Source organism: Thunnus thynnus, chromosome 19 (genome assembly GCF_963924715.1).
Source record: "Thunnus thynnus chromosome 19, fThuThy2.1, whole genome shotgun sequence".
NCBI lineage: Eukaryota > Metazoa > Chordata > Actinopteri > Scombriformes > Scombridae > Thunnus > Thunnus thynnus.
Window position 1 is genome coordinate 17329115 of NC_089535.1, and position 19016 is coordinate 17348130.

At 39.5% G+C, this 19016-nt stretch overlaps 1 protein-coding gene and 1 pseudogene across 1 annotated transcript in view; both read left to right on the plus strand.

Moving 5' to 3' along the window:
• Positions 1 to 6482: 6482 nt before the first annotated feature.
• Positions 6483 to 12458, plus strand: LOC137171099 (zinc finger and BTB domain-containing protein 26-like; annotated as a pseudogene).
• Positions 12459 to 15083: 2625 nt separating this feature from the next.
• The window catches only part of rc3h2 (ring finger and CCCH-type domains 2), a 30197-nt gene continuing 26264 nt past the window's right edge, over positions 15084 to 19016 (plus strand). The window contains exon 1 of the mRNA XM_067575031.1: positions 15084 to 15595. The gene's annotated coding sequence lies outside the window, so the exon portion shown is untranslated. The remainder of the gene's footprint in view (positions 15596 to 19016) is intronic.

Sequence of the window (19016 nt, forward strand, 5' to 3'; positions counted from 1 at the left end):
GCCTCATCGCTAAAAATATTACTCATTCATTAGAACTACAGACTGTGACGTTGCGCTAACTAGAAGAGTCATTTCTGGGTAGATGACTGGTGGTTAATTTGAATTGCGGAGATATGTGAACTTGGCAAACTTGTTTTTTTCTGTTGTCATTTTCAGCCACAACTGTAACGTTTGAAGATATGCAGTTAAACACAGTGGTCCGACCTATCTTACATTTCTGTTGGCTTTATTTTATGTACTGTGTTGCTTTGCTAGTGTCTTTCGTTTTTTTTTTTTGTTTTGTGGGGGGGGGATCTGCGGTGAAAACCCGGAGTGGAGTTTTGAGTTGTCTTTCTTTTATGTTTGTGAAACTGGATTGAACTGAACTGATTAGGGGTTATGGGGAAAATAAAACAGACCCTTTGCCGAGTGGATTGAACTCTGAGACTGTGGGACAAGTTACACACGCGCACAGTCACAAACACACAAAACCTGAATCCTTCTTCACTCTTTATCGTTATCTGGCACCCCCATACACAGCAAAACTTTTTCCCATTTTCCCTTCAGTTGAGAGTATAACTCAGCTTCCACTCCAACATCCTCCATCAGCTGTGCTGGAGCTACGGCGCTACTAGCTTAAAAATGTCTGTGAAGTTTGTGGACAAAGTAGCTAAATCTGTCCATGGAAAAATTATTTTTTTCAGCGGATATCCTTAGTAACAACAAGATTGGGCGAGCAAAGCTGTTTTGTGTTTATATGTGAGGTATTTTTTCAGTTTGGGAAATGGCGCATTCTCCAGAAAACATTAGCTGAAGTTGGCTGGCTGAGTCAGCAGGGACTAGAAATCATCTCTGTTGCTGGTTCGTTACTAAGGGTGGGCCTACTTGCTGGAGTAGTAAACTAGGTTTTATTAAATAGGATTCTACTGACATTAGTGATTGTTTTCCAGGCATTAGTCATATCCCATTTATTTCCATGGAAACGGAGATAACACAAGCAAAAAGAACTGCCTCACAATATGAATACATTTTGTTTTTATCTTTTATTTTGTTGGTAAATGTTGTATAATCGCAATATTATACTCAAGGGTGTGCTTTACCTCATTGTTGGCACTTCAGTGATGCTTGCGGAACTCGGCGCAAGCGCCTCATTTCTGACCGCATTAATGTCGTGCCAACAATAACAGTAAAGCACACCCTTGAGTGTAATATTGCTTAAACATAGCTCAAATATAGTTATCGGCTGCTTGAATGCATTTTTTCTTCCTCTGATAAGAAGGGAGAATTAATATTATTTAAGAATCCCTGCATTGAATCAGACTCATCATCACTGTCAGACTTGTAGAGATTTTCATAAAAGTCAGTAAAGGTTTTACTTATTTAATCTGGATCAGTGGTAGTTGAGGTATTTGGTAAACTTACACAAGGGTTTTTTGATATGGTATTTTTAGTCATCTGTATTTTAAGTCTTGAAGCTAGCAAAATTCCTGCCTTCTCCTCACATTCATAATAATGTCATTTTGCTCTTTTTAGTTTATTTTCAACTATGTTTCTTATAATACCATCATATTTCATTTTTAGTTTTTCTTAGTTCAGTTTATATTTCATTCATTTGACAGTAACAGCTTGATTTCTGCTGATATTCTTCTTGGCGCTGACTTTTATTCTTCAGGCAACTCATCTTGATTCATTTCCTTCAACAACATTTGTCAGCTCCTGTATCAGTGAAATGTCAGGAATAGAATTTTTGTTCATGTCCATAAATTTATGAATGTATTAACTTATTTGCCTTTTAATCTCTGGATCTTCAAATAGAGAGTTATTAACCTTCCACTGTTTAGAGTGCAGTGGTGCAAATTAAAGTCAATCTTAATGGGACTATGATCTGAGATAACTATTGGAAGTATTAGACTCCGTGTCACATTTCTAACAGTTTCTTGGGAGATCAGAAATAGGTCAATATCCCGAATATCCCAGTTTTAACAACAAATAAATGTTCAGCTGCTCTTAGAAAGACCCACCTAACTAAGAGGAACCTTTGCCCTATCTCTCTTGTTGCCAAAACTGCCGTGACTACTACTTCTAATGTTAAATTAGCGCTTTTAAATGTGCAATCCCTTTCTAATAAGACTTTTTTTATTATTCTATCTGAAAAACTTGATTTCATGTTTTTTTTTACTGAGACCTGGTCCAAACCAGATGAGCACAGTTTGTTTGTAGAATTATGCCCCCCAGATTATGATTTTATCAGCTCCCCCAGGGCTTGTGGTCAGGGTAGTGGGCTAGGTGTTGTATTTAAAAAATCTTTAAAAGGTGGCCTGTTACCTTCTGACAATCTCTCCAGCTTTTAAGGCCCTTGTCCTAAAAACTCATTGCATAGACCCTGTCCTCTTTGTTGTTATCTATCATCCCCAAAATCCAGCAATACCCTTTTCTTACCTGAACAGTCAAAGTTTTTATCCTCTGTTGTCTGTCATGACAACGTTTAAATTGCTTGTGACTTTAACATCCATGTTGATGATATTTCTGATGGCTTTGCTACTGAATTTTCAAACATTATGGAGTCTTTTAATTTCACTCAACATGTGTCAGGCCATACTCATAAATGTGGCCATACATTGGACATAGTTTTTACTGTGGGTCTGGATTCATCATCTTTGGTTTTAAGTGACATTTTTTTCTCTGATCATCTATGTCTTGTTTTTAACTGTGTGTTTTATATGAACAGGAATACTCATAAGGGGGAAATTAGCTCACGGATCTTTAGTGACACAAGTGCTTCAAGATTTTCCTCATCATTTGTGGGGTCTGGTAAATCCTTAGGTTTGCTTTTGAACACTAAACACGTAGTTAACTGTTTCAATGATATGTGCATAACTGTTTTGGATAACGTTGCTCCTCTAAAACGTTAATCAAAATACAATTTTTATCTACTGTATCGCCTGGGTTTACTAAAAGAATCCGTGGCATGAAAAGGGAGTGTAGGAAGACTGAGAGACAGTGGAATAAGCTCTCAGTACACTATGAGCATATGAATTTTTTATTACAATCTTATCACAGTGAAATTAAAGATGCAAGAGCAAAATATTTTTCAGAGCTCAACACCTCCAACCAGCACAAGCCTAGTTTCTTATTTAAGAACATTGATTGATTAGTCAACCCTAGTTCTACTGATGTCTCTATTACTTCAAATGCAGATTGTGAAAGATTTTTTAACCTTTTTCATAGATAAGACTGATGATACACACACATCCAAGAATGCTAGATACTTTAGCCCCATGCCTGCTTTCAGTCATCAATTCAGTTAAGACCACTAGTGTCCAGCCACTTCTCAAGAAACCTGGTTCTGATCTCTCTGACCATGGCAACTATAAACCACTTTCTAATCCTCAAGAAAATTGTCTCAAATCAATAGTTTGAGGTCTTGATCAATAACACTATTTTTGAGAAATTCCAATCAGGTTTCCGATAGCAACACAGCACAGAGACGGCCCTTGCAATAGTTAACAGTGATATCTTGATGAAGGCTGATGCAGGTGAATGCTCAGTACTGGTTCTGCTTGAACTTAGCGCTGCATTTGACACGGTGGATCAAAGCATTATTATTGAAAGGTTGAGAACATGGGTTGGTATCTCTGTGACTGCCCTCCAGTGGTTCTCCTTATATTTTTCCAACAGCAAATTCGTTGAGTCTGTTGATGGCTTCACCTTCTCTCAAGCATTGTCTATGTATGAGGTGCCACAGGGCTCCATTTTAGGACCAATTTTTTTTCTCTTTATTTAATCCCTATGGGCCACGTTATCAAACAGCATGATATTTCATTTCATTGCTACACTGATAATACTCTTTATACTTGTCCTGCAAACCATCAACTAAGTTGTCTTCCCTGCATAATTGCCTAGCTGTGGTTAAGAATTGGATGGCAAAAAAATTTCTTCAGCTTAACTCCTCCAAAATGGAAATTCTGATTATAGGCCCTGAGCACACTTATGGTCAAGTTCTATCTGGTCTTGGCTCTTTGGCTTAGCATGCGGTACCCACTGTTAAAACCCATGGCTTTATTTGAGATTAGAACCTCACTCTCGAGACCCATATTAAAAGGCTAGCTCAGTCGTGTTTTTTCCACTTGAGAAATATCCCTAGAATTAGATCTTTTATTTATTTTAATGATCTTCAAAGAGTGATTCATGCTTTTATCACTTCTCAGCTAGATTATTGTAATGCAGTGTTAACATGCCTTGGCCAAAACATGACTGCATGGTGCCCAAAATGTAGCCGCCAGACTTCTATCTACTAAAGGAAGGAATTTCTGTCTGTGTGTTTGTATGTCTGTGTGTATGTCCTTTGCGTATCTTTTGAACGATTCATTGGATTGACTTCACACTTAGCGGGTGTATGGCTGGGGAACAAATGGAGTACGTGTCGAATTCGGTGCAATTTGGACACGCCATACGTTTAATATTAATAAAATTTGAATAAACCAGCTCTCAATCAGCCGCTCCACTCTGTGCAGGGGCAGGGCGGAGCTTCAGGGCTCTTCCAACTGACTCCAGCATGTCAGGGAGAGAGCAGAGATGAGGCATGACACGAGTCAGAGAAATGTGCTCTAAAAAGAGAAAAGTAGACAGTGAAAACAGAACTTTTAATCATGAATGGACACTCTTACCCCATGTCTAGACAGAAAGCGTAGCATTAGCAGCACATTAAGCAGATCAGCAGTGAGTGACTACACAGGAAACTTTCAGGTACATTGTTGAGTGTAGGTCACCTGCGTTTTAGAAGCGCTCAGAGCCCAATACACAATGACTGTAGTTATGCGCATAAAACATGGATGTATAAAGAGAACCTGATACAGCGTCAAAGACGGGGTCCAGTTCATTCCTATGAAAGTTACTTAGTGGCGCATGAAGCCAAAAAAGTTCAACTTCCTCTGTATTGCTTCCGCATCTTTAGGGCCCATAGAGCAAGTGCACTAGTGACTTTCGCCGGCTACTTCTGGTTTAGCCCTCTGGCTAACTTGAATGGGGATAAAACAATTCAATCATGCGGTTTCATATGTTCCAAGACCGTGGCAATTGTGAAGCACCATTACAGACAAAGCACAAATCTTTAGAGCAAACATACCAACTCAAATCTGAACTGAAGGTACAGAAAAAAGGAACAATCTAAGAGCCCAATATGATCGATACACTTTATTTTCGGCTACCTGAAATGAAAAACATTTATGTACTATAGAGTAATCATTATTTATAACTTCTGTGAATAATAGAGTGTTAGTTTCTTTCATGTTGTTGGTGTATATACTCATTCACACCTTACATCAACTGTATTAATGTAATTAATTAATGTGCTGAAGTAGTGGCCAGAGGCCAAGTAATCAGCCCATTCCAAACAGGCACATTTTGAACGGACACTGCACTAGTTTAACCAAATCATGAAAGCATGATCATATCTCCCCTATTTTAGCTTCCCTTCACTTGCTGCCTGTCCGTTTTAGAATTGCTTTCAATTTTTTTTTTTTTGACCTTTAAGGCCCTGGACTCAATAGCACCGAGCAACCTGGCTGAGCTTCTAAATCATTACTCACCGGCATGAAGCCTGACATCCACTGATAAGGTCCTGTTAGCTATTCCCCAGTCAAGGCTGAAGAAGGCTCCAACCCTTTAGAACACCTTACTAGAGGAACTTGGACTAGAAAATGAACTTCCCTCTTTTAAATCATTGCTCAAAACTTACTTCTACCGTATGACTTTTGCTCAATTATTTTATCTGTTAGTTATTTTATATGTTACTTTCATGTTTTACTGTTATCCATTATTTTTATCATTAATTTTAACTGTTTTGTGTATGTGATTGTTTTCCTCCTTTGTTTTATTTGTTCTTGTTTGCGAAACACTTTGAAATGGTTGTTTTGAAAAGTTAAAAAAAAGGATCTCTTAATTTTGTGTATATTTTTGACTCATATTTTTGACTGCTACACACCAAATAACACCAAGTTATTTTCCTTGTATATAATACGACAACTTACTTGGCAATAAAGCTGATTCTGTTTCATACATTTCTCAATAATTTGATTGATAGCGGCCCATTTTGTAACAAAATCAATAAACACAGTTAATGTTGCAAATAGGATTTACAGTCATCTTGTGCACAACTCAGGCACGATATCAACTGCAGCTGCCAAAAAGGACAGATGTTTGTACAGCTGCCGGTTTTTGGACATTTGCTCTTTAGCTATAAAACATTTGAAAAAACAAGTTCAAAATCTGTATGTGACTTTTTTTTTTTCTTTTAAAACAAAAAGTCATAAAAGTCTATCAGCTATTTATTGCTGACCACCGTTTGTGGTGATTGATATGATTACTTATTACTCTATAAAACAGAAGGGGTAGCTGAATCATGTTCAGTTAAAATAGACTCACTTGCAACATCTGTTTCCCTTCAGGACGTTCCTGTGGACCATCAACCTCAGTCTCCATCCTCCACCGTATCAGTGCTGAAATGCAGAACATACTGTGCATGTTTATGAAGACTATATATTTCACAACTAACCTGCATATTTTCAAGACTCATAGAGATATACAGTTCAGAATCATGCTGGCAAAACTTCAGTTCTCCACATCAAATACAGTGAAAACAGGCTTCCAAAAACGCCCACAGAGAAACTACATAAACACAGCAACTGTATATTCATAAAAAGCTCTGCTGAAAATAAAAACAAATGTGTTGATATGTTTTGCCCAAACTTCAGTTTGAATATTTTAATTTCTGCAAGTACTTTTCTTATTCTTTTGAAAATAAGACTAAATTTTGAACTCTGAATGTGATGATAGCCAGTAAGATTATGGGTGAGCAACAGTTCTCTATCTCAGACACTTTTAAAGAAGAGTCTGGCAAAAGGCAAACATACCTCTGATACCTTAAATAAAGAGTTTGAGCGGCATTCAGTATGTGCAATAAAATCACTTAATTTGTACTCTAGCAATTCATTTTACCCATAAGTACAGTCCCCGTCTTATTATCCCACTGTCTTATTGATTTTTATCTTATTCATGGGTCCTGTTTTTTTTTAATTTGTTTGAATTAGTGTTTCTAAATGATATTTCCTTTTAATCTATGATATTTAATCTGTTTCACTGGAAGATGAATCCGCTTTAGTGTGTCTGTTTTTGCCACGCTGCAAACTAAATTGCTACAACTGATGACTGTTGCACTGTCAGCTGTTCTTTATAGTTTCCAAATCAGTCACGGGGTTTCTCAACCTTACAGACACTGAGGGCCCCTTACAGTTGTTCATGTACAAATGTGGAAAAAGATTCAATAAAGAAAAATATAAAGCGAAAAATATTTAATATAGTATGCATGTAATCATATTATTATTGTACAGCTACACGGATAATTTAGATTTATAAAACAAAATCGCATGAAACCGTCTTTGACAGCCAATTCTCAAAGTTTAAGTGTCGTGTTTGAGGGGTTTACTAAAATGAATATTCTGAGCGTTATCACCACCATGCGGTTTGTTTTGGGCGTTACACCATTTCCCCTAAAGAACTGGATTTTTCCAGTAAATTGTCGTATTTATATAATGATCTCAAGACTGCTCAGTGCCATGGTAAAAACCCGGCTAACCCCCCCCCCCACCTCCCACCCTTAATGCACTGAATGGGTTAGTTAAACCATGCGCTCCTGCGCAACACACGCTGCAGCCTAAATTTAAGATCCTCAGCAGAAAGCCGAAGGACGTCCCAGTGACTGTTGCATTACCGCTGAAACATGCATCACATCTCTTTACGTGGGTTGACTGACCGTCAACATTTTTTTGGTAATGTTAAACGGTGGTTAAACTGTCACATGGACAACCACTGTTGTGTCATGGGCAATTGTGTTTTACAGCCAAGGAGAATTGCGCTTCTCATTGGATCCATCATCACGGAAGGCGCCTGCAGTAAAAGGTGGGGCTGGATAATCATGTCAGTGGCTTGTCTCTTTAAGTTATTTTACTGACTGCAGTGCATTGATTTTGGTTAACTGCAGACCAAAACCTTTTCATGATGATGATAATGGCATGGGATGGGGATTGTGATTTGGTTGTAAATCAGTGTGTATAGGCCTAATGTATCTACCAGGAGTGCCAAAACTTTCATCAAATTAGATTTAAAAAAATGTAGTCACACTTTCAGGCTCATACAAACTAAGAAACTGAAATACACTCACAACCATTTTGAGAAAAACTTATGAAAAGTGTTGCCTATATAGTACTTGTAGACAAATATGGAATAATACTTGTTTATGCAGCCCACAGCATTTCTGACAAATCTTCTACCTGCACTAATTATTCCATCATACAGAGGCAGACCAACATGTCAAGTTCCCCTGAAACCTTGCACTTTTGCTTCCCCACCCACGGTGACTCCATCCTCAGCAAAATGAATGCTCTGAGAGAGCATCACCGCTTCTGTGATGTGACACTCCTCCTTGGGGGTCTACAAGGCACCACTGTGCAGCCTCTCCATTTCCACAGTCACCAAGTGGTGCTGGCGGCGTCCTCAGACTTCCTATGTGACCAGTTCCTGCTCCACGTTGGCTGGGCAGAGATGAATGTGGGTGTAGTTTCCAGTGTGGAGGTTGGCAAGAGACTGCTCCTGTCCTGCTACACCGGGCTCCTAGAGGTGCTATAAGATCTTCTGCTTCCATAAACTCTTTCAAAACAGAGCAAAATATATCTCCAAATTCATCACTACACTACAAAACAGAATGACACGATAAAAGAACATCAACAGTAACAATAACAAAACAGGAGGGAGGAACATACAACAAAGGAGTGGGCGTTGAATAATATGAAAGTCACAGATGACTGAGAAAACTTCACTCAGTGGTTGTAGTTCTGTTCTCACGTGTGAAAGAAAATGTATTCCACATACTTCACCATACCTTTTTCTCTGAGATCCTTAATAATAAAAATAACAATAATGCCCAAACTTTATTTACTGTCGTTGACAAACCACTCAGCATCAGTCCCTCCTGAACTGCTACCCATCAAGCAATGACTTTGCATCTTTTTTTCACAGATAAAATTCTGAGGGTAAGACAAACAGTCTGCAACTCCATCTGGGCCAAAATGGCTATGTTGCCTGTGTCTCAGCATAAAACCACTGAAGATACTTTGGCAAATGTTTACCCCCTAGTTTATGCAACCTTGACAGAAATTGTCCAACACCTTAGATCTACTACTTGCTGCCTTGACACTCTGCCTACAAGCTTCTTTAAGGATGTTTTCAACTGCATAGTATCAGATGTACTACTAATAGTCAGTTGTTCTCTTCAGTCAGGCCTTTTTCCAAGGGCCCTGAAGACTGAAGTTATTACACTGCTTTTAAAAGTCTAATCTGGATGCCTCAGTAATAAACAACTACAGACCCATATCAAACCTACCTTTTTTAGGAAAGATCATTGAAAAGGTTGTTTTTCAGTAGCTCAACATTTTCTCAGTGCAAAACAGTTTCTTCGGTGCTTTTCAGTCTGGATTTCAACCACACCACAGCACCAAGACAGCACTTGTGAAAGTCTTAAATTACATTCATCTGAACATTGACGCGTCAAAAAATTTCAGTTTTGTTATTACTGGATCTCAGTGCGGCATTCGACACTGATGATCATAAGATACTGCTTCACAAACTGGAAAAGTGGGTGTGACTTTCTGGCACTATGCTAAATTTTTTCAAATCATATTTACAAGATGAGGACTATTGGAAATTATGAATCTGAGCGAACTAAAACAACATGTGGAGTTCATCAAGGGTCCATCCTTGGGCCTCTTCTATTCAATATCTACATGCTCTCCCTTGCTCAGATTACAGAACATTATCACATCTCCTACCATACTTATGCAAATGACACACAACACTACATAACAGTGTCACCACATGACTACAGTCCCTTACTTTTGCTGAATAAGTGCATTGAACAAATCAATGAGTGGATGTGCCAGAATTCTCTACAGCTGAACACAGAAAAAACTGAAATAACTGTTTTTTGCCCCAAAGAAGAAAGATTAAAGGTCAGTGTTCACCTTGACTCCAGCCACATAAAAACAGTTACAAAACCAGCCTACCGCCACCTTAAAACATAGGCTAGCAAGAATTAAAGGATTTTTGTCTAAACAAGAAACAGAAAAACTAGTTCATGTCATCAGGTCATCTGGGACAGGTTTATTCAGTGTTCCCAGGATCAAAACCAAGCAAGGTGAATTGGCTTCTAGTTTCTATGCTCCCCACCTGTGGAACAAGCTTCCTGAATACCTGATGTCTGCTAAAACTGTCAGCTAATTTAAATCAGAGCTTAAAACATTATTGTTTACTGCAACTTTCCAATAAATAAAATATGTTTGTTTTTAATCTTAAATTATTTATTTGCTTGTTTTTGTCTTCTTGCTTTAATGTCTTTTAAATACAATCTTAATTTCTTCTTAATGTCTTATTTTCAATGTATTTCTATGCCCTTGTAAAGCACGTTGAATTGCTTTTTGTCTGAAAGGTGCTATATAATATATATATATATAAATTTGCCTTGCCTTGCCTTACTATTAACACCAGTGCAGGTTTAAGTATGCTCTTAAGGTTGCTGTCTGACCTGAATAATTTGATTAAATATGGAATGTCAAGACTACAGCTTGTGAAAGAGTAGCACAATGTAGGTCCAATGTGGAAGTTTCCCATGTATCCTGTACTGTGTTATTACCTAATTTAGTGTTTTCTATGTTTGTTTTCTTGTTTTCTATCACAAATCTATTACTGTAGGTCCCTCTAAGAGAACTGGTAAGCTACCTCACTGCAGCCAGTGCGCTCTGGATGAGCTAGGTGGTGGAGAAGTGCGCCCAGGCCGTCTCCCAGTACCTCAGTCCCACCTTGGCTTTCTTGAAACTAGAGAAATGTTCAGACAAGAAGGAAATCCAGCAGCCGGACAGCGGCTGGCCAGGTACCAATTTCAAGTATCAGGAGGAAATTGATATAGTCCAGCCCAGCAACAGCATCCAGGAAGCAAATACAGAGGAAGGGAGAGCGGCTGTGCTTCAGTCCAAGTTAAAGGTTAGCCAAGGAACCGAAGTGGATAGTCAAGAACTGAGGGAGGTCAGAGAGGATAAGAAGGTGGTTAAAGCTAAAATTGAGTTATCGGAAGACACAGCATGTTCACTCAGCTCCCTGGCGTCAGAGGAAGGTGGAGACATCCAGGCTGCTCACAAAAACAACCCAATCCATCACATTATAGGTGCCCTAAAAGGTAAGCTATGCCCTGCCACTGCTTTCAGATATATATATATATATATATATCCTCCCCAACCATAAGTAGTCCTGCTCCTCATGTAGAACTGGGGGACAGCTCCCAGGATCAAGATGAAGAAGAGGTGGAAGAGACAAAACAAGAGGAAGAAATGTTCTCGCTGGCAGATCTATTGCAAGAAGGTAGAGAACTGATGGATTCCAATCTCTTCTGCCTCTCTAGAGCACATCTGTCAAAGAGTCATTTTACTGCAGACAAGTTGACAGAAGATACAGACAGCGTATTGGTCCAGAGGCCATACCTGTGCCAGAGGTGTGACAGAGTTTTCCAGCACCTGGAGAGCTACATGGGCCACCTGAAGGAACACAGGCAGTACTTGTGTTTGGTCTGTGAGAAAAGCTTCTCTCAGAAGAGTAACCTGACCTTGCACATCCGTGTCAACGTTGGTGTCAAGAATTTCCGATGCCCACTGTGCCACAAGACGTTTTTGCAGAAGGCCATGCTGCAAGACCACCTCAATGTGCACATGGGTGATAAGCCCCATAAGTGTAACTACTGTGCTGTGCACTTTTCACACAAGCCAGGCCTTAGGCGCCACCTGAAGGTCATTCATGGTAAGAGTAGCTTGCAAAACGTGCTTGAGGAGGCTGTGGACAGAAGAGGAAGTAGCAGTTCTAGCATCAGTCTTAAATACTGGATCTTAATGGCTGTATGTTTCTATACTATATGTGTCACACACGGACGTTTTTGTTAACATTGGAGCAAAACCTCAAAGCAAAGATGAGCTCACTTACAGCTACAGCAGTGTCTCCCATCATACAGACTGAGAATCACTGACTCAATGCATTTGCACTGTAACATCTGGCTAATGATAAGTAGTAATGGCCCTTCTTTGCCTTCAGCAGTGTTTTCCTGATCTCAGTGACTACAATACACCAAATAAAGAACTGCACCATGTAATGTACAAGTTTCATCATGATATATCATTAGCCACATACTGTATAATAGTGAATGCAAACACATAGAGGGCATTGTTTTCAACACCTCTGAGAGAGGTGTTAAAATAAAATGGTTCTGTATTTTATGGTGTTTACAGACAACAAAATGTGTTTTTCTGCTTTACTAGGAAGATAAGCTACTGTACATGTATCTATCTAGAATATAGGAGAGAAATGTTTGATAAGACAATCTAAAACATGTAATGTAAATATTAAATGCCTTTACAGTTTTAAAATACTGTCTCTTGGCCTGTTTGCTAATTCTGTTTGAAAACTATATAGTGTTACTCCTTTTATTACAGTGAGGCTGGGGTTCACAGACAACTATTGCTTCACCATTTGACCCGACTGAAATTGTGTGCAGCTCAGTGAGCATTACGTTATAAATGAGTGGGTTCTCCCGCATGGCTGAGAGGGTTTCCATGCTCTCTCAATGCTCTCTCACTCCATTCCTTCCCTTCATGTCTCTCCTTTTCTCCTTTCGGCCCAGAAATGTCATCGTCACTCATCTCAGTGAATGGGACACTAGTTGTTGCCCTCCTTGGGGCATCTGAGACGCCACGGGCAGGAAATTCGTGTGTGTCTGTATGCAGACAAATGATGAATGCATGGTGGGCTGTGTAGTCAGTACAGAAATGAGTGTGTGTGCGAAATGAGTATATGTGTTTCTGTGTGTGATCAAGGAAGACAGACAGAAAATATTTATAGGTAAAGATAAACTCAAGCATGTGAAGTATACTCACTTCTGTCCTCTTGCATTACAATGGAAGCCTATACCTGCCTTATTTGCAACCAAATTTCTCATCTGTGAATATATTTATGTGATGAAATGTTGAAAGAAGAGTCTCGGCAAAAACTGATACATATTAATTTGACATTGTTTGATCATGTGATTTCTCCATTGATGTCAAATCCTCTCAAAATTCCCTTTAACAGCATTTGATGTTCAGTATCTCCCTGAAGTAGGTCAAAATACATACATGCACATGCACACACAGTTGCACGTAAACACACACACACACACACAGACACAAACAGTAAATGTGGCATTCAGGGCATCTCCATTATGAATGAGAGACTAAGAGGTATGAGGAGAATAAAGACAACAGAGCTGGAAGAGAATAAGAAGAGATGGATATGAGGAGGAAAGATGAGTAAAAATTGACATAGTGCATCTGCAGTTAGGACATCAAGAAAATCTTCCACTTTGGTCTTCTAAGAATTAATCCATTCAAGTATATATGCATGTGTTTCGTCATGACTGTATCAAGGGGTCAAATTACTCATCATGTTAGTGGGAGATATAGTTTTCATACACCCATGCTCACCATTTGGCCAAATGTTGCAGTGAGCTGCAAGGAAGGATGCAGCACTTTCTTAGGTCACTTCCTAGTTCACTTTCTTCTTCTTTCATCATAACCACTGAGGTGCCCATGAGCAAGGCCCTTAACCCCAGTTTAGTGCAGGATGATGTTAGAGTGTGTTGGTGTCCTGATCCCATGTTTGCAACACTGACTGCTCCCTTTTTTAAGGACACCTCTCTGATTATGCAAACTGCCTACTCCAGACAGCAAGTCACATATAAAAAACAACAACCAAATGAAGTAATTAAATAATTGCTGTTTAAGTCAATGTCAAAGTGAGTATGAGTTTGAACCGGATATGATTCTTAAGGTGCTGTATGCAGCACTTAACACAGAAACAGGTACCTATCACAAACTAAAGTCACTTTTTTGAGTCAACAACAAGCCAAATATGCAGATAGCAGCTTGCTACACCAACAATGTGCACAGGGGGGATTTTGGAGTGCAACAGATGACAAGTCTTACATGTTGCTGACCACGTACATCCTTCTACAGAATCAACTCAGTCCTCCTCTGTCTTGCCGCAGGGACAACTCATCAAGCCATAAAGCATCTCATCTTTGTTAAGATTGTTTCTGATCACAACAATAATATCAGGGCTGCAGAGAGAAGTGCATTCACAACTTTCTTCCCCTAAGAAGCAGATTTGGCACTTGATTGTACAGTTTTGGTTCTGTATATAGAAAGTATATAACATACAGCTCCAAAATGCAATGTGGCAATGTGTCACATTATGTCTTCATAATGAGTGGGCTCACCTCTACAGTAGTGAAGAGAAAGTCAGTACTACAGTATGACACAATCATCAACAGTGGAGGTAAAGCCATATGGCCAATGGTCCTATTAAAACATACTGAGACGCCAGACTAAGTCCATTATAATATACAGGATGAAGCTATCCAACTAATAGGATTACACTCTCAGTAGACTAGTCACTGTAATCAACATAGTCCTTTGTTTAATTTACTGTATACTCAACAACTAATAAAAGGCTCTGTTCAGAGCAAAGTGAGGTAAACAGCAATATATACAGTATACAATAATTAATTACGATATTGTTATGATTTTGTCATGAAAAGACAATTTGAAAATACAGTATATCTCACAGTAGACGGACTTTGGTTACTTTCAAATATACCCTATTCATGACAATAATAGTTTAATTTACGAGTTGGAGCTGAACGCTTTTATTTGTGGTTAGGTTAAGGGAGGTTATACTCTATTTATCTATCATACATAAAAAGTCATAAACTCATTATAGGCATGCTATTTCTTCCTGCAGTAAAGCGAGCGGGAACTTCGTGTGTATATGTGTGTGTGAACTTCCTCTTAATACGCGCACTTGTCGAGGCGCATCCTCTTGCTGCGCTGCTTCCTTTCGGTCTGTTCCTTTAAAACCAGACAGCCCACGCCTCGAAAAGCGGCTTGTTCCGGCTTGCCACTTTACATCTCTTTTTATCCTTGCCCACAACATCAAAATAGTGCCTCACACACACCGCTCCTCCGACAATTACGCACGAGCATTTTTCATCCGAACCATCGGAGGGTTAACGAAACCGCGTCCCAGGCAGGGTCTGGCCTGCATGATGTGTAGCCGTGCAGCTGCTCTCTGCCTGTACAGCCCGGTAGTGAGTCTGAGGCGCAGTTCGGGCACCATCACTGGCGGAGCGATACCACCATCTCCTCTCAGCGCTGGTTTGTCAAGCTGAGGGTGTGTGGCTCACTGTACCTGAGCGATCGTGTCCGTCATGTACTCTCGGAAAGGGGGGCAGGGGATCAGAACTGGACCAAGGGACCTGTCTCCAGTGGTCTAAAATGTAGTGCCTCATCCCTTTCGCATCAAGAATTATCTCCCTGGGCTGGCTGTTGCGGTTGTTTTGCAAGTGATTAAGATTTTTTTTTTAATCATTTTGATGCGCTCCTGTGGATGTCTATGAATATGTTTATTCTGGTGCTCTGGTGTTGTGCGTGAGGTAAGTGACTTATCCAGAGGTGCGCGCTACTTTCTCCTGCTTCTCAAATTGAGATGTTGTTTGATGCGTGCAATACCTTTTGATATTTTGTCTATAGGCTAATTAGGGTTGTTTACTTGATTTTGTTTTCCTTAGCTGAAAATGTGAGATCGGTTAGCAGCTACAGATTTCAGAAATGATATCATTAGACCTGGAACTATCCGGCTACCAGCTCATTATCAGTTTCTGCAACTGGTGCTGGATGCATTATCATAAGGAGGCATGTTGTGCTTGATATTAAGGGCCCGTGTCTTACAGTCAGCTACTAAAGCAAACCAGGGTTTCTAGAAAGAGTTGAGGCAGTCATAGCATGCTGTAAAGCAACATGGGATTTTTTGATATGCTGTTTTAAACATGGAGACTGGTTCGTTTTTGTTATTAGGCCTCACAAGCATGGTGATAGGAATTTGACAAAAGTGAATTGAATGATGGAGCATCACTTTTGCTCTCAAAGTGCCTCCTGCGCCATAGTAGAGCAGTTTCCACGCTGAAGTGTTGAATGTTATTTACTCTAGGCTTCAGTCTGAAATGCACCACACTGTCATCATAAAGTTTAAGTGTGCAGCAGCCTGTCATGCAGAGGGGTTACTCTATAACCCACTGATTTGCAACTGGAAGCAACCTGATAGGAGCCAAGTCTTAAAGAAACTGATGGTTCACTTAAATTGCATAACTCTTAGTTGCTCCTGTCACTGCAGACACATCTCACAGGGTTCATAAAGTAGGCCTATACTGTGCATGCTGTATAATAGAGCAGCGTGTGAGCTTTATGGTTGCCCTGCCTCCCACCCAGACACTACCCCCACACACTGTGATGACAAGCGTAATGAATAAATAATCACACAGACCCACAAACCCCCACTGTAAACTCAAAAACAAGTGAGCAGACATGGTGAAACAATGTAGTAATCCTGTAATAAATCGTGCAATGACGCATTTCAAATATCACTGCAAAACTGGCAGCTATAGAACCGTTGTTGTGGCCATATAGAAACAAAATTCAAAATGATGTGTATGATAATATCACACAATCTGATTTTATGTGATTTTGAATGATAGATTGCAAAATGCATCAGTGTTTTGTTACTTATACTTACCAGAGGCAGCTGTAAACTGGAGTCTTTCAAAAGATTAACAAGCATCATCAGTTCTCTGAGTTAAAGTTTAACTTTGTCTTCACCATTTACCTGCTTACTGTGGTTACAGGCAACCGAGAGGTGCTGCCTCCTACACCACCAAAAATTGAAAGTTTGGTGTTTTTTGTTCTCATAGACACAATGTGATTACATTTTCTTCACTTTGTTGTCAATAGAAATGTATTGTAGGATAAGAAGTGTTTCAGTCAGACTCAAATTATGTTCTTAGCTCGCTTGACTTTAAACTGATATTGAATTTTTTTTTTTTTTCTTCAGAGGTGTGGTTGGTGTGAGTCTTGTTGTGCTTTACCCACCACGCTGTTCCCAGAAGGCTGTGTTGAAGAGTCTTGATACTTGAGTTTATGTTAAAAGGTAGAGTGGGCTGTGTGAGGCATGTATGACATATTTGGGGAGGAATTGAAAACGTCACTAGCGTCTTTATGGAATTAAAGTAAAGTGAGTCATGAAGTGTAAACTTTTTTTTTAGGGCTGCAGCTAACAATTATTTTCATTTCTCATCAGTTAGTCTGTCAGTTGTTTTCTCGATTCATCGATTCATTTATTTGCATATAAAATGTCAGAAAACAGTGAAAAATTTGCGTTATAATGTCTTAGAGCCCAAGGTGATGTCTTCAAATGTCTTTGTTGTGTTTGTTTTGTCTGATCAACAGTCTGAAATCAAAAGATATTCAGTTTACTTTCATGTTTGATACATAAAAGTTTCAAAGAATCTTATTTGAGAGGCTGCAACCTCCAAAAGTTTGGCATTTTTCCTTAAAAAATGACTGAAAGGATTATTTGATTATCAAAATAGTTGCTGATTAATTTTCTGTTAATTGACTAATTAACTAATCGTAGCAGCTCTACTTTTTTTTTACCCAGTTCATCAACATAGTTCTCAAAAAGAATGAGCCACAATACTGATTTAAGTAGTAAATTGCAGATTAGTCAGTATCATAATCAGTATTTTCCTTGTGTTGTGATGATAGTTTTGCTGAGCGATAGTAACTTTTTTCTAAAATTATCTTGATTTCAAGGCTCTGGTGTAAACACTGTGCCTACACACACACACACACATACAAACACACACACACACACACACACACACACACACACACACACACACACACACACACACACACATGTTGTCCTAGGTCACTTTTGGGGACACTACATAGACTTACATTTATTTCCTGGAGACTTACCCTGACCCTAACCTTAATGAATGACCCAAAAATCAGTGTTTTACCAATTGGGGACATGGCTTTTGTCCCCAATTAGAGAAGCCGTCCCCAGTCAACTGGTCTTTAGTCTGAAATTTGTCTCCAAAAGTAGCCTATGACAGACTCACACACACACACACACACAAACACACAAACACATACATGGAATGTTCTAAGTTTGGGGTTACGGTGACAGCGAGAGGAGCTGGCAGTCTTCATGTTACTTCACATTCCCTTGCTTTAGGTTCAACTCATACTCCATGGTTGTATATGTGCATTTGTGTATAGTCTGTACGTCCATGTATCCATATATTATTTCTTTATGTATGTATTTCTGTATGTATGTATGTGCATGCATGTGTAGCAGAAGGGTTTTGGGGTGATGTAAGTGTGAGTGTCCACCCTTCAGATGATGTGGGACTTGCTCGATCATCCTGAGACAGCTCAGTTGTTGCTTTTGTTTGATAGTTGATTGTTGAGATTGACAGGAAACACGGGAAGAGACTAAAGGGGATGACATGCCAGAATGGACTCCCAGAGACGCTGCAGTTTTTTGGTGTGTGTCTTACACCAGTAGACTATGAGGAGGCCCCAAAACTTGTTGAGCGTCTGAGTCTCATGGATGGATATCAAAGCTAATCTACAATGCCAGAGAGTTTGTCAAACACATTGCAACAGCAGAGGGAGTTTCTAATTGTAAAGCATAAATTCACCTGGTCTGGTCTCCACTAAACACAGACCATTAGTCACCTTCTTTATACACAGATGGATGTGATGCTGCTGTCCCTGATATGTCTTTCTACAGATACTGGGGTACAATAGAGGTAACTGTGCCAACTCACTCCACTGGGCCTACAGAAATACTCAAGCTAGAGTTGCGAAGTGACAGATATAATGTCGTGGCGCAGCATAATCAGAACCAAATTCCTGCAAGGATACAGAGAGAGAGAGCAACATACACACACATTGGGGCTGAGAACCCCATACCCACCACATCCATCCATCATTACTGCATGCCTAACC